Source organism: Ixodes scapularis, unplaced genomic scaffold, assembly GCF_016920785.2.
Source record: "Ixodes scapularis isolate PalLabHiFi unplaced genomic scaffold, ASM1692078v2 PGA_scaffold7__128_contigs__length_106722199, whole genome shotgun sequence".
Lineage (NCBI taxonomy): Eukaryota > Metazoa > Arthropoda > Arachnida > Ixodida > Ixodidae > Ixodes > Ixodes scapularis.
Genome location: NW_024609882.1, coordinates 85538960 through 85557241, shown reverse-complemented (window position 1 = coordinate 85557241; position 18282 = coordinate 85538960).

The window sequence follows — 18282 nt, the reverse complement described above, 5'->3', positions numbered from 1 at the left end:
TCCTTCTCATCCTTGAACCTCCTCCCCTCGCCTCCTCCTCTCTCCTCCCGCGCCTCCTCTACCTCCTGCCTACTACTGGGGGTCATATGACCTTGGGGATGACGTGATCTTGGGAGTAACCTGACCTGGGGGTCACGTGACGGGGGTTGCTGCGTGACCTGGGGGGGTGACTTGACTTGGGGGATCACGTGACCTGGGGGTGTCGCGTGACCTGGGGGTCACGCGATCTGGGGGAGTTACGTCACCTGAGGGAGTCACGTGACCTGGGGGTCACTTGGCCTAGGGGTGTCGCGTGACCTGGGGGGTCACGTGACCTCATAGTTACGGCGACGGCGACGCCGGTCAAGCCGGAAACGGGAGCCAAAAAGTTCTCGCCTCAAAATACGGACAAAAGTGCTTTTCATGTGCAAACTTAGACTCGGCGACATGTGTAGGGCCGTCAACAGAGAAGGACCCCCCCCCCCCCCCAATCCAGGTGCACCAAAAAACACGGAAGCAAGTTCACCGCCTGCATGACGGAGAAAGTGCACGCGATCCCCTTGTCCTGCGGGGCCAGGTACATCGGACAAACGGGGCGCTACTGACCTGTGAAACACCCATTCGTTTTTACCACACGCAAGCGAAGTCGCAGAAAAGATGAACGCAAAACGAGCGGTGCTCATCCCCTTAACTCCTAGCGAGAACAAGCGGCAACATGATCTGAAGCTGATTATATTGACACGGATGAGAAGTGACGAGGCGGCGAAGGTCTGAGTCAACTGAACGTTCAATGGGGCGAACTTGTGTCCACAAATAAAAGGAGAAAGAAAGATAATAACAGAGCGTCGCGGGCGTCGAAGGCGGCGAAGCAGCACAATCAAACGCTAAGGCGAGACTGACGCCGGTTTGCCACGCGGAGCGCCTTATGTACCGCACATGCGTAAGCTTCTGGACTAATCGGCGTAGAATGTTCGACGACTGCAACTTTCGGAACTCGATCAGGCGAGATTGTTCTCGAACTCACGAGAACGAAATGTTGAAGGAATAAATATAAGAGCATTCCACTGACTGGAATCGAACCTAGAGTTTCCGCGGGACAGTCGAGCGCTATAACCACTCGGCCACGCACGCGGTGGCTCGCCGACGAGCGTGGCATTACTCCCCCCTTTAAAAGGGCATAATTTTGATGCCACGTAGAAGGCAACAAAAAATAGCACTAAAAATTAAAAAAATGGAAAAATACGGAAGCTGGCAAAACAATCCTATCAAGCGTTGCACAAGATCACAGTTCGCAGTCTTATCGCGCGTAGTACAGCTTGAGGCGCACGACGTGGACGATTTCTGGTCGTGGAGGGCGGCGTGATGAAGTCCGTGTTCCGTCGGGCATTACCTCGTAGTTCAGATCCCCGAGTCGACGAAGTACTTTGTAGGGTCCGAAGTAGCGCTTTAGGAGTTTCTCGCTTAGGCCACGGCGGCGGATCGGTGTCCATACTCACACCCTGTCTCCGGGCTGGAAGTGGACGTCCCGACGACGAAGGTTGTAGCGACCAGTGTCGACACGTTGTTGGGCTTCAATACGGTGTCTGGCGAGCTGGCGGACTTCCTCTGCCCGTTGGGCAATCACCTGGGCGTCGTCACTTCGGTCGACAGCCTGTTCGTGAGGTAACATCGCTTCCAGCATTGTCGTTACTTTGCGACCATGAACCAGTTGGAAAGCTGTCCCCCCGGTGGTCTCTTGCACAGCAGTGTTGTAGGCAAATGTGACGTACGGAAAAACCTCGTCCCATGTCTTGTGCTCCACGTCGACGTACATGGAGATCATGTCGGCGATGGTCTTGTTGAGTCTCTCCGTCAGCCCGTTTGTCTGCGGGTGGTACGCCGTTGTGCACCGATGGCTGGTGGGGCTGAGACGAAGGATTTCCTACGTCAGCTGGGCCATGAACGATGATCCACGGTCTGAGATCAGAACTTCGGGAGCGCCGTGCCGGAGAACGATGGAATCGATAAAGAATTTGGCGACTTCCACAGCAGTCCCTGCAGGAAGCGCTTTCGTTTCGACGTACCGTAATTGGTGGCGACGATAATCCATCTGTTTCCTTGCGTCGATGGTGGGTAAGGACCAAAGAGATACATTCCGAGCTTCTGGAACGGTGCGGTCGGGGGAGCAATCGGCTGCAGGAGACCTGCCGGCTTCGTCGGCGGTTTCTTGCGTCGCTGGCCCTCGTGGCACGACCGTGTGTAGAAGTGAACGGTCTTTGGCAGCTTGAGCCAGTAATACTTTTCACGAATTCGGGCCAGCGTAGGGCTTTAACTAAGGTGTCCGGAGGTCGGGTCGTCGTGGCAGGCTTGAAAGATCTCTGCTCTAAGGTCGGTAGGAATTCCTACCGACCTTACCAGCGGCCATGGTGTGCTGTTGTCTCCGAAGTTCTCCTTGTAGAGTACACCTTTTCGGAGGACGAAAGTCGGCAGGGCTCTCGAGAAGACACGGGGGACAGAACCCCCCGTCCTTCGAGCTGCTCGATTAGCGCACGCAACTCAGGATCGTCTCTTTGACGTAGTACCATGTCGTCGGAGTTCACTGGACCTAGGAAGCCCACGTCGTCATCGTCGTCGCTGCTGCCGGAAGTTGTTCCGACGGGGGCTCTGGACAAACAGTCGGCGTGGCTGTGCTAGCGGCCTGATTTGTAGACCACGCTGAGGTTGAACTCTTGAAGTCGTGGACTCCATCGAGCGAGGCGTCCTGACGGTCCTAGAGGTTCGCAAGCCAGCAGAGCCAGTGGCGGTCCGTGACTACACGGAACGGGCTCCCGTACAAGTACGGACGAAACTTCGTGATTGCCCAAATGACCGCAAGGCATTCTTTCTCAGTCGTGGAGTAATTTTTCTCCGCCTTCGACAGTGTCCAACTTTCGTAGCCGATTACTCGCTCGGTGCTTCCTTGGACTTGAACCAGTACCGCACCAACTCCAGCGTTACTTGCGTCCGTGTGGATTTCGGTTTCCGCATCTTGATCGAAATGACCTCGAATAGGAGGAGTCTGCAGTCGTCGTTTCAGCGCGTTGAATGCCTGCTGCTGCTCCTCGTCCCATTCGAACTTTTTGGCGTCCTTTGTGAGGTTCCTGAGTGGTGCGGAAATCCTTACCAAATCACGGATGAAGCGTCGATAGTACGCACATAGTCCAAGGAACCTTCGAACGGCCTTCTTGTCTGTCGGCGTCGGAAATGCAGCGACGGCGCGAGTCTTCTCTGGGTCGGGGCGAACGCCTTCGTTAATAAACACTTGACCTAGGATCTTCAGTTCGTCATAGGCGAACCGACACTTTGACGTCTTCAGAGTGAGTCCGGCGGTTCGTATGGCTTAAAGAACTGCTCGGAGTCGTCGCAAGTGCTCGTCGAAGTCGATGGAAAACACCACGACGTCGTCGAGGTAGACAAGACGGCTCTGCCACTTCAGACGTGCCAGTATGGTGTCCATGACACGCTGGAAACTTGCTGGCGCCGTGCCCAGTCCGAAGGGCATCACCTTGAACTCGTACAGCCCACCCGGCGTGACGAAAGCTGTCGTTTCTCGGTCCCGTCCGTCGACTTCGATCTGCCAGTAGCCGCTCTTCAGGTCCATCGATGAGAAGTATCGAGAGTGGCGCGGCCGATCTAACGTGTCGGCGATGCGGGGGAGTGGATAGACGTCATTCTTTGTCACCGCGTTCAGCTGCCGGTAGTCCACGCAGAATGTAAGCGTTCCGTCTTTCTTCTTAACCAGTACGACTGGAGAGGCCCACGGACTGCTTGAAGGTTGGATTATGTCGTCGCTCAGCATCTCTTGAACTTGCTCCTGGATCACCTCCCTTTCTTTAACGGAGACTCTGTAAGGCGATCGATGCACAGGGCGCGCGTCGTCCTCGGTAACGATGCGGTGCTTCGCAACGGTGGTTTGGCGCACCTTCGGCGACGTCGCAAAGCAATCGCGGTATTCGGCGAGAAAGTTAAGCAGCTGCCGTCGTTTCGGGCCCGGAAGCTTAGGGTCCATGTCGAGCTGCGCTGGCGATGTACTGTCTTGCTGAGGTGGCGAGGATTCGTCAGTAATGGCTTCGATGGCGGCGGAATTTCAAAGTTCCTCGACGTGGCCAACAGCGGCACCTTTTGTGAGGTGTTGCGTTTCTTTTCAGAATTTTGTCACGAGGACCATGGTGCGCCCATCCTGAAGTTTAGTCACTCCTCTTGCGACGCCTATTCCTCTTCCTAGGAGCAATTGAATGTTGCCTTCCAGAACAACTTCGGCGCAGGTAGCTGCATCGGTCACGACGGGTACGATAACACTTGATCGCGGCGGCAGGTTCAAGTGGTGGGCAGCGACTCGGACGGCGGTTGACGCTGCTTGGGGTTTCTCTGAAGGTGGAACACGCGTCCGCGGCTTCAATCGCTTTTCACCAAGGTCGATGACGGCACCGTATTCACACAAAAAGTTCATGCCAAGGATAACGTCTCTGGCACAGTCTCGTAGAATGACGAATTTCACAGGGCACGTCGCACCGTGGATCTCGACGCGAGCGATGCATCTCACAACTGGTGTGATGAGATGCCCTCCGGCGGTTCGTATTTGAGGTCCATCCCACGGCGTTGTCATTTTTTGCAGGCTGCGGGAGTGCCTCCCACTCAATACTGAGTAGTCTGCCCCGGTGTCCACGAGTGCCGATGCGTCGAGGCCGTCGATAACAACGTTTAGGCTGTTGGACACCGTTGCAAAGGTGTCGGTGCGCTGGGGGGCGTCGGGAGAGTGGGAGTGCTTCGCCGTTTTTGGAGGCTCTTTGCTTTCGTTGTTTTCGGCAACGTCACCTCCAGGCGTTGCCGCACTTAGTTTACCCGGCGCCGCAAAGGAGGCAGGCTCTCTCGGCGGGGTCGTGGCGCTGGAGACACTGAGCGTCTGGGCGACGGTGAGCGGGACTCACGGCGCTGCGGCGTTGAGGATGGCGTACGTCGGAGGTACCCTTCGATGTTACGACGGCATTCGTCGCACCTTGGGCGCGGGTCGTTCGGATGGAACCCGCACAGCCCCAGTCGTCGCTAGGGGCATCTACGGTAAATGTGGCCGGCTTCACCGCAGTGATAACACAACGGGCGTCGATCGGCCTTCCTACACACGTAGGTCTTTCGTTGCGCAGCTTGTTCTGGGCGGACGTACGCCCGGTCTTCCTGGCGTCGGGAATACTGCGGCGCTAGAGGTTCACGTCGAGGTGGCGCCATATACGAGTCAGCAGAAGGCGGTGGTCGTCGGGTAGCTGCGGCGTAGCTCAGCTTCGGTGGTTCAGGAGCGGCGCTGGCGAGAACTTCTGGCTGCAGCGCCTGCTGAAGTTCTTCTCGGAGAATCTCGGCGACTGAGGGCGTAGCCGGGCTTGTGGCAGCAGGTAGCAGCTTCCTGATTTCCTCCCGCACGACGTCCCAGATAATCTCGCGGAGGTCCGGGCTGTTGCAGCTGCAAGTCGAGAGGGCCGGCATGCCGGGAAGTAGCTGGTAATGGGAGGCTCGTGCTTGAAGGACACGTTCGATGCTTGTTGCCTTCATGATGAACCCTTCGACTATGGTAGGCGGGGCTCGCACAAGGCCGCCGAAGATGTTTTGTTTGACGCCTCGCATCAGGATTCTCAGCTTCTTCGCTTCGGAGGCTTGAGGATCGGCGTGGTGGCTTTGTCGCAGGACATCCTCCATGAAGCTGACGACGCTCTGGTTAGGGCCTTGGATCCTCGCTTGAAGAAGCTCTTCCGCGCGTTCTCTTTGTTGTTGGTTCGTGAAGGTTCTTCGCAACTCAGCTTTGAGTTGCACCCAGGATGTGATCGATGCTTCGTGGTTCTCGAACCAGTTCCAAGCGGTTGCTTCCAAGGCGAAGTACGCATTCTGTAGACACTGTTCTGGTGTCCACCCGTTATGACGGGCCACTCGTTCGTACTGTTGGACCCAGTCGTCGATGTCTTCATGGCTTTCGCCGTGGAAGGGAGCCGGTGTCCGAGGAGCGTCAGGTAGGTAGACGACGGCAGGAGCGGCGGGGGTCTGCGACTGGTTGGTTATCGTTGTCTTCTTCGGCTTGGGCTTGTCCAGCAGCAAACCGTGCTCGAGATTCTCACCCTTGGTGCGGCGGCTGGTCCGAGTTTCAGGTTCCGCGGTGAGTGGTCTTCTCACCGAGCCGGGAATCGGACATGCACTGCGGGCCCTTGGAGGGGAAGGCTGCACGGGCATGCAATACCCAGCACCTCCGCCAAAATGTCACAGATGACAAGTGACAAGGCAGCGAAGGGCAGAATAAACTGAACGTTTAATGGGGCGAACTTGTGCCCAAAAATTAGAGGAGAAAGAAAGATAACAACAGAGCGTTGCGGGCGTCGAAGGCGGCAAAGCAGCACGATCAAACTTTGAGGCGAGACTGACCCCGGTTCGCCACGCGGAGCGCCTTATGTACATGCGTAAGCTTCTGGACTAATCGGTGTAGAATATTCGACGACTGGAACTTGCGTAACTCGATCAGACGAGGGACGACGACGACGACACTGCCTCTGGTAATTCTATTTGTGTCTCCTGAGATTTAACGAAATATTTGCTAAATAGCGGGCCTGCACTTCGTATCCACCGAGTACGTAACAGCAGAGAAGTATCGGACCTCTCTTCGCGAAGGGCCCCCTTCAGGGAGGCCAAGCTTCCTGCAAAAATGAACCCTGAATCAACAGACCAACTGATGCTCGCCGCCCTGCAAGACATAACAGATTCGGGGACGTCTTTCAAAGACGGCTATCAAATTCCGACCAAGGAACCGACAACAGATGCAATGACTTGCACTTCCTCTACAATCGTGTCTGCCTGCGGTGACGACGACATGCTGCCCGACGACGATGAATTCGAGACTGCTCAGGGAAAGAAGAGACGTAAGACGGACCCACGGTGTCATGCTTCATCTCTCAAGGATGAAGGCAACCTACAAGTTGGATCCACGGTATTGTTCATCCCGACTGAGAACCACAAGGTCGAGTCGCTCAGCAAACTCAAGCTTGCAGACTACCTGAACAACGTTGCTCCAGGCATGGTGAGTGTTGTCCGGATTAACAAAGCTCGGAACATTGTCGCAGTTGATGTGAAGCGACCTCTCTTTAAAGCGGAGCTTCTCAAGCTGTCCAAGCTATGCGCAGTACCGGTCAGAGCTTTTCTGCCGAGAGATCGCTCAAACTGTTTTGGCATTCTGCGAGACATTGACCCTGACTGCACAGAAGACGACATTAAAACACATCTGCAGTCCTCCGTTGGCGTGGCAGAGGTGAAGCGACTTGGGAAGACGTCACCCGTAGTGCGAGTCGCCTTCACAGGGAAAGTAGCTCCTCAACACGTCAAAGTGGGGCTTGTAAGAACTGAGGTGATCCCCTACCGAGCACGCCCCTTGCAGTGCTATAGATGTTACAAGTTCGGCCATATTGCAGCTGCGTGCACAGCAGAGTTTCAATTGTGTTATCGATGTGGACTGCGTCACGAAGGCACGTGTGAAGCCAATCCCAACTGCGTTAACTGTCAAGGACAGCACGCCTCTAACTCAGCCGAGTGCCCAGTCAAGGTACGAGAGACTGAAGTTACAAGGTATCGGCTAGAACACAACATCACTTTTCGCGAGGCAAAATATGCCGTGCACGCTAAACGTCAGGCAAACAAGGAAACGGCTGAAGGTGGCAAACCAGCGTCCAGAATCACCACCAGTAGTGTGCCGCCACTAAATGCTCAGGAGTACCCTCCTCTTAAGAACCTGGAGAACAAAATCGACGACCCTGGAGCTGTAGCGACTACTACAACAGCCGCACTCAGAGAAGCACGAAAACCATCTTTTTGGGAAAAACAAAACATCAAAGACATCACTTCACACGCGCCTTCCGATTCGCGTACCTCGGCACCAAACCAGGCTGGGGAAACAGGTACTACATCGTTTTTCAAAACCATTTTACCACTGGTATTCACCGCACTTCGTCAAATATTGAAAACGATTCCACCGGCATCAACGTTCCATCACGCGATTGAAGCGATCCTTTCGTTAGAGTCCTTCATTGTAAGGGTACTCTGAAGTTTTACCGCTCCCGCCTCACCCGAAGAAACGAACACTGGTCATGTTATCACTAGAAAAACAGACCCCAGGGAACCCCCGACTACAAGAAAATGCACAAAAATTTCGTAAACTTTTTTTTTTTTATTTTATTTACAAATTTTGTTACTGTACTCTTGATTCACAAGCTAACACTCTGGCTTTCAACGAGACATTTTTGCTTCAAGGCAACTACCGATTTTCACCATACATGTACCACCACAGCCTATTTATTTATTTATTTTTAAAATCGCAAAGATCTCTTTTACAAGGTATGGAAGGCACGGCGCCTGAAAGTATAGCGCTTACAATTTTGGTTTTGATTGACTTTATGCTCTGTCCAAGCCCTCCCTCCTAGCCTACATATGTTATCAGTAGAGCAAATTCGGACAAAAGCAACCATTTTACAATGGAATGCAAGGGGTCTCCGCAGCCGACTATCTGACTTTCGACAATTTTGCCATAAGTACCGATTTCCTATCATGGCCTTGTCGGAATCAAACATTGCTAGTGATTTTCGTCTATCCGGTTACGAGGTTTTTCACTCGACGCGAGGTACAGCTCCAAGTCGAGTACTAGTCGCGGTTCGGAAAGACCTTACCTATATTTCTCACGCCCTTCCACCTGACGCTAACAACGAGTACGTAGCGTTGACTGTCAAAAACGATCACCGTATAATCACCATAATCGCGGCGTATATTCCGCCAAATACTCAGTTTAACACCCAACGTATTAACTCTATTATTGACAACACTCCTTCTCCGCACATCCTAACGGGCGACTTTAACGCCCATCACCCCTTATGGGGAAGTGTGAAGACAACTATACGGGGAACCTCACTTGCGACACTTACCCATCAGCATGGCCTCTTTTCGCTGAACGATGGAAGTCCTACTTTTTTCCGTGGAACTACGATGAGTAGCTGCTTGGATCTGACATTTGCTAGCACAGGTCTTTCGAATTTAATTACGTGGTTCACAGACATCGAATGCCATGGGAGTGACCATATTCCAACCTACACTCTGCTCAAGGGATTTGGGTCAAATAATGAATCCTCTCCAATTAGGCGCACCGATTGGTCTCTCTTTAAAATTAACTTTGAAAACGCGTGTGATTCATTCGACAGCAACGAAGAGTTTTTAATGGTATTCAAGAGGTTGTGAAGCAATCCACGAAAACATATAACCTGCCTCGAACCTACCCTGTCATCGATGCAGAATATGAACGACTTCGCGCGCTTCGAAGAAGATGCGAGCGAAAGGCTAGAAAAACACACGACCCTGAAGATCTGCGCAAAACGAGACGCCAGCAAAAACGTATAAAACGTCACCTAGACAAACTGGCTAGGCGCCGTTGGAGGGCTCACTGCGTAACTTTAGATCCACGCAGGCCTCTTTCTCAGATATACAACCTAGCACGGAGCTTGCGGACAACACCTCAACAACGTCACCCTTTCCGGGCACTTGCACTCAAACAAGATGTTTCGGAACTAGTTTTGGCTGAAGCCTACTGCAAAAAACTTACAGAAAATGTTGCGAATCCGGTGGCAACACTTGTTAAACTTCATAGTCAGATCCGAGCGTGTAACCACATGGACGTATTATTTGATGCTCGTGAACTGGAAGATGCACTTTCCGGATTGAACTACTCGTCTTCTCCCGGACCAGATGGTATAACTTACTCAGCATTAGCTCATCTCGGTAACAAGGGTAGACAGAGGCTCTTAAAACTTTACAACATGTCATGGGAAACTAGCCAGGTACCCCGGGAGTGGAAAACATCGCGCATCATACCTATCCTTAAGCAAGGTAAATCACCTCTGGACATATTATCTTTCCGCCCAGTCGCGTTGTCTTCTTGCGTCGGCAAAGTGATGGAAAAAATGATTCACACACGACTAGAATGGTACCTTGAACAATCTGAGATATACCCTGAGTGTATGGCAGGCTTCAGACGAGGGAGGAATTCCCTGGACAACGTCATTGATTTAACAACTAGCATCCAAGAACAAAGGAAGTGTCGGCGAATCACTACCGCTGTATTTCTAGATATAAAAGGCGCGTTTGACTCAATAAGTCACAAGGCTATCCGTGACGCCCTAAGCTATGCAGGAATAGAAGGACGTCTCTACGCGTGGCTATTAAGCTACTTAGATAGTCGAACAGTTCACATGGTGACAGCAGACGGGAAAACGACTGAGCATACAGTGTTTCGAGGCGTGCCGCAAGGCGGAGTTCTCAGTCCTACACTTTTCAATATTACCCTCCTGGCACTCGTAAACAAACTTCCCCGGAGCGTCAACATTACACTTTACGCGGACGACATCTGCATATGGACGTCATCAATTACGCAGCGATTTAATCGAATCCGCTTACAGAAATCACTTGAGGTCATCTCCAGCTACTTACAACACCGTGGACTATCTCTATCGCCATCAAAGTCAGCTGCTATGGCTTTTACCAGAAAGAGTACTCATAGGTACTGTCTGACACTTGATGGTCATCCCATATCATATGTGAACACGCACAGATTCCTCGGAATAGTTCTGGACAAGTCTTTGACATGGACACCGCACATAAAACAAATGAAAAGAAAGCTTCTCGGCATTATTCAGCTCATCCGATTCATTAGTGGCACTAAGTGGGGCGCCTCTGTAGCCGCCCTTCTTCAACTATATAACGCCCTTTTTGTCGGCTTCCTTCGATACAGCCTACCTGTACTTCATGGGATGTGCCGTACAAATATAAGAGCATTGGAAGGTATGCAGGCTCAAGCTCTACGAGCCTGTCTAGGGCTCCCAAGATGCACCTCAAATGTCGGAACTGTAGCTGAGGCAGGGGCTGTTCCGATTGGCGCGCTGAGACTTCAAGAAACCCTTCGAGCGCACCTCCGCCACCTCACAAGGCACAAAGACCACTACCTAGCAGACATCGGAAACAGCAGAAGCGCGTCTGGTTTTTCCCAAATCGTGAATGTTGACAACGCGGATCTTCCACGAGACTTTGAACCAGCAGAGTTCTCGTTGTTACCACCATGGATATATCCAGTAATTTCTATAAAATTAGATGTTCCAGGGATACATTCAAGAAAGCATACTCCAACGGAGGTATTGAGGCAACATTCTCTAGAAACCATTAATACGCATCACCGTTCCCGAATTCATGTGTACACTGATGGGTCTTCTACTCGCGAAACTTCCAGCTACGGCTTTGTTATACCATCAATAAACAAAATACTCCAGGGGAAGCTAGGCCATGTAACATCATCGACGGCAGCAGAACTAGTAGCGATTAGAGAAGCAATTCACTTTATTTATACGAGTGCCCCAAACAATTGGTCACTTTTTACTGATTCAAGGGCAGCCCTTCAAAGCCTTAAATCTACCAAAAGCAAGAACATTAATGCTCAGCTGGTACATCAGATCCTAAAAATTCATAAAGAGGCTATAAATAATGGTCACACACTAATTTTACAGTGGATCCCGAGCCATTGCGGTATTAGAGGCAACGAAAGTGCTGACTTGGCAGCCAAGAATGCACATCATCTTACGTCCAAACTGGTAATTCCATTTTCACGTTCAGACGCCAGAGCTACAACCAACCGCATTACTGCGGCTCTAGTAAACACCCTCTGGGCGAATCCATTATATCACTACAGACACCTTCATAACATTGACCCCTTTCTTACGTTTCGCCCTCCCCGGGGGCTCAAACGTCGGACAGAAACCGCTCTTCACCGAATACGACTGAACGTGGCCTCAACAAAATATTATCTAAATCTCACCGGTCAGCTGGACTCCTCCATCTGCGAGAGCTGTGACGTCGTAGAAACGCTGGAACACGTTATTTGTCACTGCGCCCTCTACGCTGACCAAAGAAAGGAAATGATAAGCTCCCTGACTCTTCACAACAGAGAACCGCTCACGCTCAATCATCTCCTGGGGCCATGGCCATCAACATTGCAAGGAGTCAAGCCGACGAGCTCATTGATTCGTTTTCTTCAAACGACTCAACTTGATAAAATACTGTAGGACACCCTCCAAAAGTAACTGACAGCCATCCTCAAAGTTTTCTTTCTTTCCTTTTCTTTCTTTGTCTTTTTTGCCCCTTTCTCCCTTTCCCATGTATGAAGTAGCAATCCTGCAAATTCCCGCGGGATAACCTCTTCATCTTTCCAATAAACATGTTTTCTCTCGATCAGACGAGATTGTTCTCGAACTCACGAGAACGAAATGTTAAAAGAATAAATAAAAGAGCATTCCACTGACTGGAATCGAACCTAGGCTTTCCGCGCGACAGTCAAGTGCGATAATCACTCGGCCACCCTCGCTTTTCTTTTTCTTTATTTCCTCAATTTTACAACAAAGAAAATGACATCAGTGAAGGGCTAAAAGAGCCACCCTGGCCGATAATAGAAAAGAAAATTAAAAATCCTTAATGGTCGCCAGCTCTTCAAGAACGGGCAACCACTCAGGGGACGGTTGTTGTATTTTCGTTACTTCCTGCAGGTGACACACCGTTTCTACAAAGTACTTGTGCACCGGGCAGACGTTGATATCGGCATGACGCACCGCAAGACACTTGGCCACGCACGCGGTCGCTCGCCGACGAGCGTGGCAGTATGCCGCGAATATTGATCATAGCCACGCGCTGTGGTTGGCAAGGCACAGGACATGCGCTGAGTTCCAAGCATTGTTAGGGTTCGGCTATTGTCGTCATGCTACGATTAGATACGGGCCACTACGGGAATGTTTCTCGAGCTATCGATTATCACGAGCCCGAATTGAGTGTGCTAGGGTCCAATCTACACTCTAAGAAAAAAGGGTGTACACGGGTACTCCCCTCAGGGGAGTTAGACCGTGTCCCATATGTGACTGCCCTGGGGTGTTTGTGGTATCCTCTCAAGTTGGGGATTTCAAGTACTCCCCAGATATACGGGACCACTTAGCACCCCCCTCAAAGTCCACGGGCCTCAACCGACACCCCTTACTTCGGGTGCTGTTTGGCGCCCTCTGTTACATTCATATTACACTGCTAATTAGAGGCATTATTTGAAACCATTTTCAACTCTCAGGGAGTCAACGGATCCCTTCTGAATAGGGTGCTTTCTGACGCCTTTTGTTACACCCAGGTACTCACGTGACACCCGTAAATCCAGGCATTATTTAGTACCGCTTACAACTCTCAGGGAACCACTTGATCCCCCCTAAATTGGTTGTTTTGTCGTGCCCGTTTTTACACCTAGAGACTCGCGTGATTCCCCTAATTGCGAGTGTTGTCGGACACTATACACAACCCGCAAGGTTTTCCGCGACTCCCCACTTTTGGGGTCGCTTTTGTACACCATATGTCTCGCGGAGCCCCAAATAGTGAGGGCACTTTTTTCAGACCTCGAGACTCAGCTAACTGGCTTGTTCAGGTGTGCTGGAGGGGCGATGATTCCTAAAGCCAGCTGTCATACGAGAGAGTTCTGAATTCTTTGCGTGTCAAGTTCCTTAAGGAGGCACTTTGAGGAGGTTTCAGGGATAAGACAATAATACTCACGGGCAACGTGCCGGCATCAAAATTTAACTGAAAACTTCTAGAAACACACAATCCAGACATTTAAGAAAAAGTCCTGCCGGTCATGTCAGCCAACAATATTGTCAACTACGTTTTTATTGTAAAATCAAAAAGTTGAGACAGGTCAAAAGCTTAAAAAGATAATTAGTAAAAGCTTGTAGCCTGCCAAGAAGCTTCAGGGAAACCCTTTCCAGTGGTGTTTCTTTGAGCCTGATCGTACGTTCAAAGAGAGCCAAGGCGGTCTTGATCCCCGTTGCATATTGAATATCCAAAGTTCAATAGATTATGAGGCTGAAGCCATGGATGACGTCGCCAACATCCACCAACAGGTCCTCCACCTGGACTTGGACAGCTGCAGAATAGAAGACGTCCTCTGTACGGAATAGGACCGTCGGATGAGTTTATCTTTCTCCTGGAACCTGCAATATAATAAAGTACCACACATAAAAAGGTTTGCAAACATGGGTCATGATTATACGTTATATTATTTTTCATATTTAGATATAATAATCAGAGATTGCCTGCTTCCGTATGCTGTGTGAGTGCATAATTTTTCTTTTAATGTCACGTAATGATTTCGATGTTTGCAGCCATTAACTTTGCATAGACTGTTGAGGCCATTCACAAAATGGTCACATATCACGAGATGAAGTGAACAGGTAGTTTTTAAATTATTTTAACATACATATGACCTTCATGTGCGTAGTACGAAGCGGGCAAATGATTAGGTGATGCATATAATTCGAATATGAATTTAGCTCAATTTGGACCCAATTAGTTCAACGCCAATTCTCGAAAGTCGCACACGATTTGGTCATGTACTAAGCTAGAAAACTGGGCCAGTTTAACTTCGTAATTTGTCAGGACTCATAAGGATCCCCGCCAGGCACGCACAGGAGAAGAAAAATATCGCCCTGCGCAGAACGCGTTTTCGATTTAAACGGTGTTATAAGCTGCGTCTTTCGCTTGAAGAGCTCTGTAGATCAAAGTGATTAACCCACCGCGTATTCTGTGAGGACGTCGACACGAGTTTTGCTGCATTTTTGTGATGGGTAGGTTTTCTTGATCGGTTGCTCTAGCTACTCTGCTCCAGCTGCGTATGTCTGAGGAGTAGCGAGGTGTTCTTCGTGAGCCCACCTTTTCCATGTCAGTTCAAGGATCTGCTAGGACTTTGGCTCAAAAAATACAGTGAGGCTTTCATAGGGCATCTTATCACTGCGCTGCTCAAATATGTTGAGAATCTTTGGAAACAAAAATGATTGTCTGATATTAATAATGTTCTTAGAAATAATTAGTATAAATCTGAAGAAGCGTAAAAGGTTGAATATAGTAGATGTTAACCACGGAAAAAACAAGGACCCTACTGAATAAAACAACAACCTCTTCGCATTCCCTCAAAGTCCTAAAGAGATCAACAATGATAGACACTTCTTTGCCGTAATGGAAGTGGAAGTTATACCTGTTCCAGTGACATTCAGCGCCTGGCGAGAGTCCATTTAGCGCATAATCAAAGCAGTTCGCTATTGCCGGAGAATAGGAAGGGACCTCTTTGCCTCCGCGGCTGGAGTAATAAATTGGGAGTGTGAATGACTTTTGGCTGATCGCAACTACACATCAAGGTTGATTTTGAATCCTGAATTGTATATTGCGCCGTTTATAACAATATTCAGCGAAAGAAAAATATCTCATTTTGACTTTTTTAATATATTATACATGGTAATACACGAAACCGATTAATCAATTAATTAATCGAATAAGAGAAAATATTTAATCGTGCTAACATGTTTTTTTACAGACGTTTAGACCTACAAGTAATCAAGCGATTGAGATGCTTTGAAAGACTAATATATGAATGGTTTACTGAATTTCCCCTGAGAGCTCTTTCATTTTGTAGTCTTTTTATTTGAGCAAGAATTTTCTAGACAAGCCAATATCTATGTCAATATTTCGGTATTTAACATTTGTGAACTTAAATAGATATTCCGAGAATATTCCTGCTTACAACATGAGCTCGCCAATTTCGGCAAGCCGTTTACTATGCGACTTTCGTTTTCTAGCACGAATTATTCGACTATAACACCAGTGGACAGCAGACTATTCCGATGGCCTTAAATATAATTTGTCGGAACCAGTACGCTCTAAGCAAGTCGCACTAAGAGAAATATGAAGCGCCACATCTTACCTGAATCATCAGTCTCGTTCACGAACACCTTGAGGGCCGATTCTAAAAACGCTTGGCGCACTCCTTTCTCTGTTCGACTGCCACCACCAACGATAATTTTTGTAGATGTCTTGTAACCCTATTGAAAAAGGCCAATATGAACTCGGCTTATTGGAAATATTGTATTCCAATGAAGTTGATGGAAACCAATAAAAACTTATTGTTATCCGATTAACCCAATACGCACGATGGGAATTCATATCGGAGCGCAATATCCCGATATTGTATGCGGTTATTGATATACAACAGGATATTGGAGCACAATATCCCGATATAACTTGCGGTTATTGGTATACAACACGATATCGAAGCACAATATCCCGACAGAACTTACGGTTATTGGAATAGAATACGACACCGCGTGCATATTGGTGACCGACATGGACATACTGTGCGGCCACACGATATATAAATATCGGTCGTCAATCACGGGTTCAAAGGAGAATAGAATATCGCGTGGATAAATCTCAGAACGAATTCCAAGTTACCAACATGAATTACGTCGGCATATACCGCGGACTAAGAAGATACGTAACACAGTATTGATCGCCTGTGAAGCAACATGTGGATATCGGTACGCCCACAATACGACATCGCGTGAATGATATTGTAGAACAGCAGGAGTTACCATACGGCAATACGAGAGAGAACGATATTGGAGGTGGATACACACAGAACACAAACGTTCCGCGTTGCAAACACATTCACATTGATCGAAAGCGCAAGTGTACGTACGGCACACAGTACACAGCCTCGAGCGCTTGAAATGCTAGACAACCACAAAACCATTCAGAATAACTAGCTGGGACACCCGCGACTTACCTTTCAATGAGAAAGCCCAATAACGACGTGCTCATTGGAGTGATCGTTTTCAAACAAATGTTTATTGCAGTTTTAATGCAACAAAAGTTAGGTTACCGATGTTGGAACCCAAATCGAACGCGATACGTGACAATGTCAGTTCGCACGATAAAATAATGAGGATTAATGGGCTTGACAGGTCACGTGCTTCTTACCCGCACATTTATCGATATTGACCCACCTTTCTTGGTAATCCTACGTCGAACACAAAATCCACAACCACACGCGAGCACATTTCACCCACCACTCTTCGTCGCCTGTATCGCAAGATTCACACACTGTAAAAAAACGACGGGAAAAATACGTGCATTTGCGCCATCAAACGATACGTTACAGACTCGTTTTATGAGAAAAGTTTCCATCGTCAACCCGCGCGCGCGAAAGCTCGAGCGCTCGAGCTTCGGAGGCAGCATAGAGTAATATACACAAGGTAAAGAGCGGACACTGCCATAGGCCCCAGCGGCCCAGATAGAGCAGTGACAACTAGCGCTCTTAGCGGACGGTATGAAACACAATCTGGTTCCGGTTCCGGTCAAGTTAGTTTCGGTTTCGGTTTGGGCATTTTTGTTTCGGTTTTTTGGTACCCTTCTCCTTCTCTTTTTCTCTCTTTCTTTCCTTCTCGCCTCCCTCCTCGCTAGGCTCTCGGGAGCTCCTTGGCTCCGGAGCCGATGCTTCTTTTTGTTGTTGTTGTTTTTATGTTATAAGTTTTGCAATATACGATATAAGTTTTGCAAAATGTGTAATGTGTCGAATAAAAGTTCAACTTATTGAACACATTGAAGTACATAATCGCCACATTGACTCCTGGCTGGTGGAGCATTTTGGGAGGTTTTGGGGTCAACAACAGTAAGTGGTTTGAAAACATTTTATTGGACCACATTCATATGTACATTATTTACTTCAGAAGCTCTGTATGTTTTATAAGAAATAGATAATCACAAAAATAAATGAGTATGAAGGAGTTCGGCATATCGTACACTTCGTAATAGATTTTTAGCGGAGTCAAGTTTACAAAAGCTTTCCACAGGGAACATGCTGAATGATCCATTCACCTTCACGCCGACTCGGGCACGGTAAGTAAGTGCAGAAATAAACAAGACATCGCTATCATTACCAGGCGAAGCACACACCGGATAGTACAAATTCCAAATTACCGGCTAATATAAAACACACGAAATGGCATAGCCTGAAACTCGCTGCGGGTGAGCCATTACAAAAAAAAAAAAAAAAAAAAACAATGAGAACTTTATTCGGAATCTGACAAGATTCAACCATAGATATTCAACCATGATTCAACGTCCCTAAACATTCCCCGAAATACATTTGTTCAGGACAGGAGTATTACTTCAGAAAAACAAAAACGTCCAAAAAATATAGACGGGTACAGAAGTGGACACATTTTCTTCCAAACATCTATGCCTCTATAAACTATTTTCTATAGAAATTCTGCAGAAAGTGGATAAATATTTGTGTAAGGGGGCCGTGATACACATTTCCTGGAAATAAAGAAAACACATGTTTGGAGTGCAAGCTACACTGCCCAATTAATAAGCAATTTC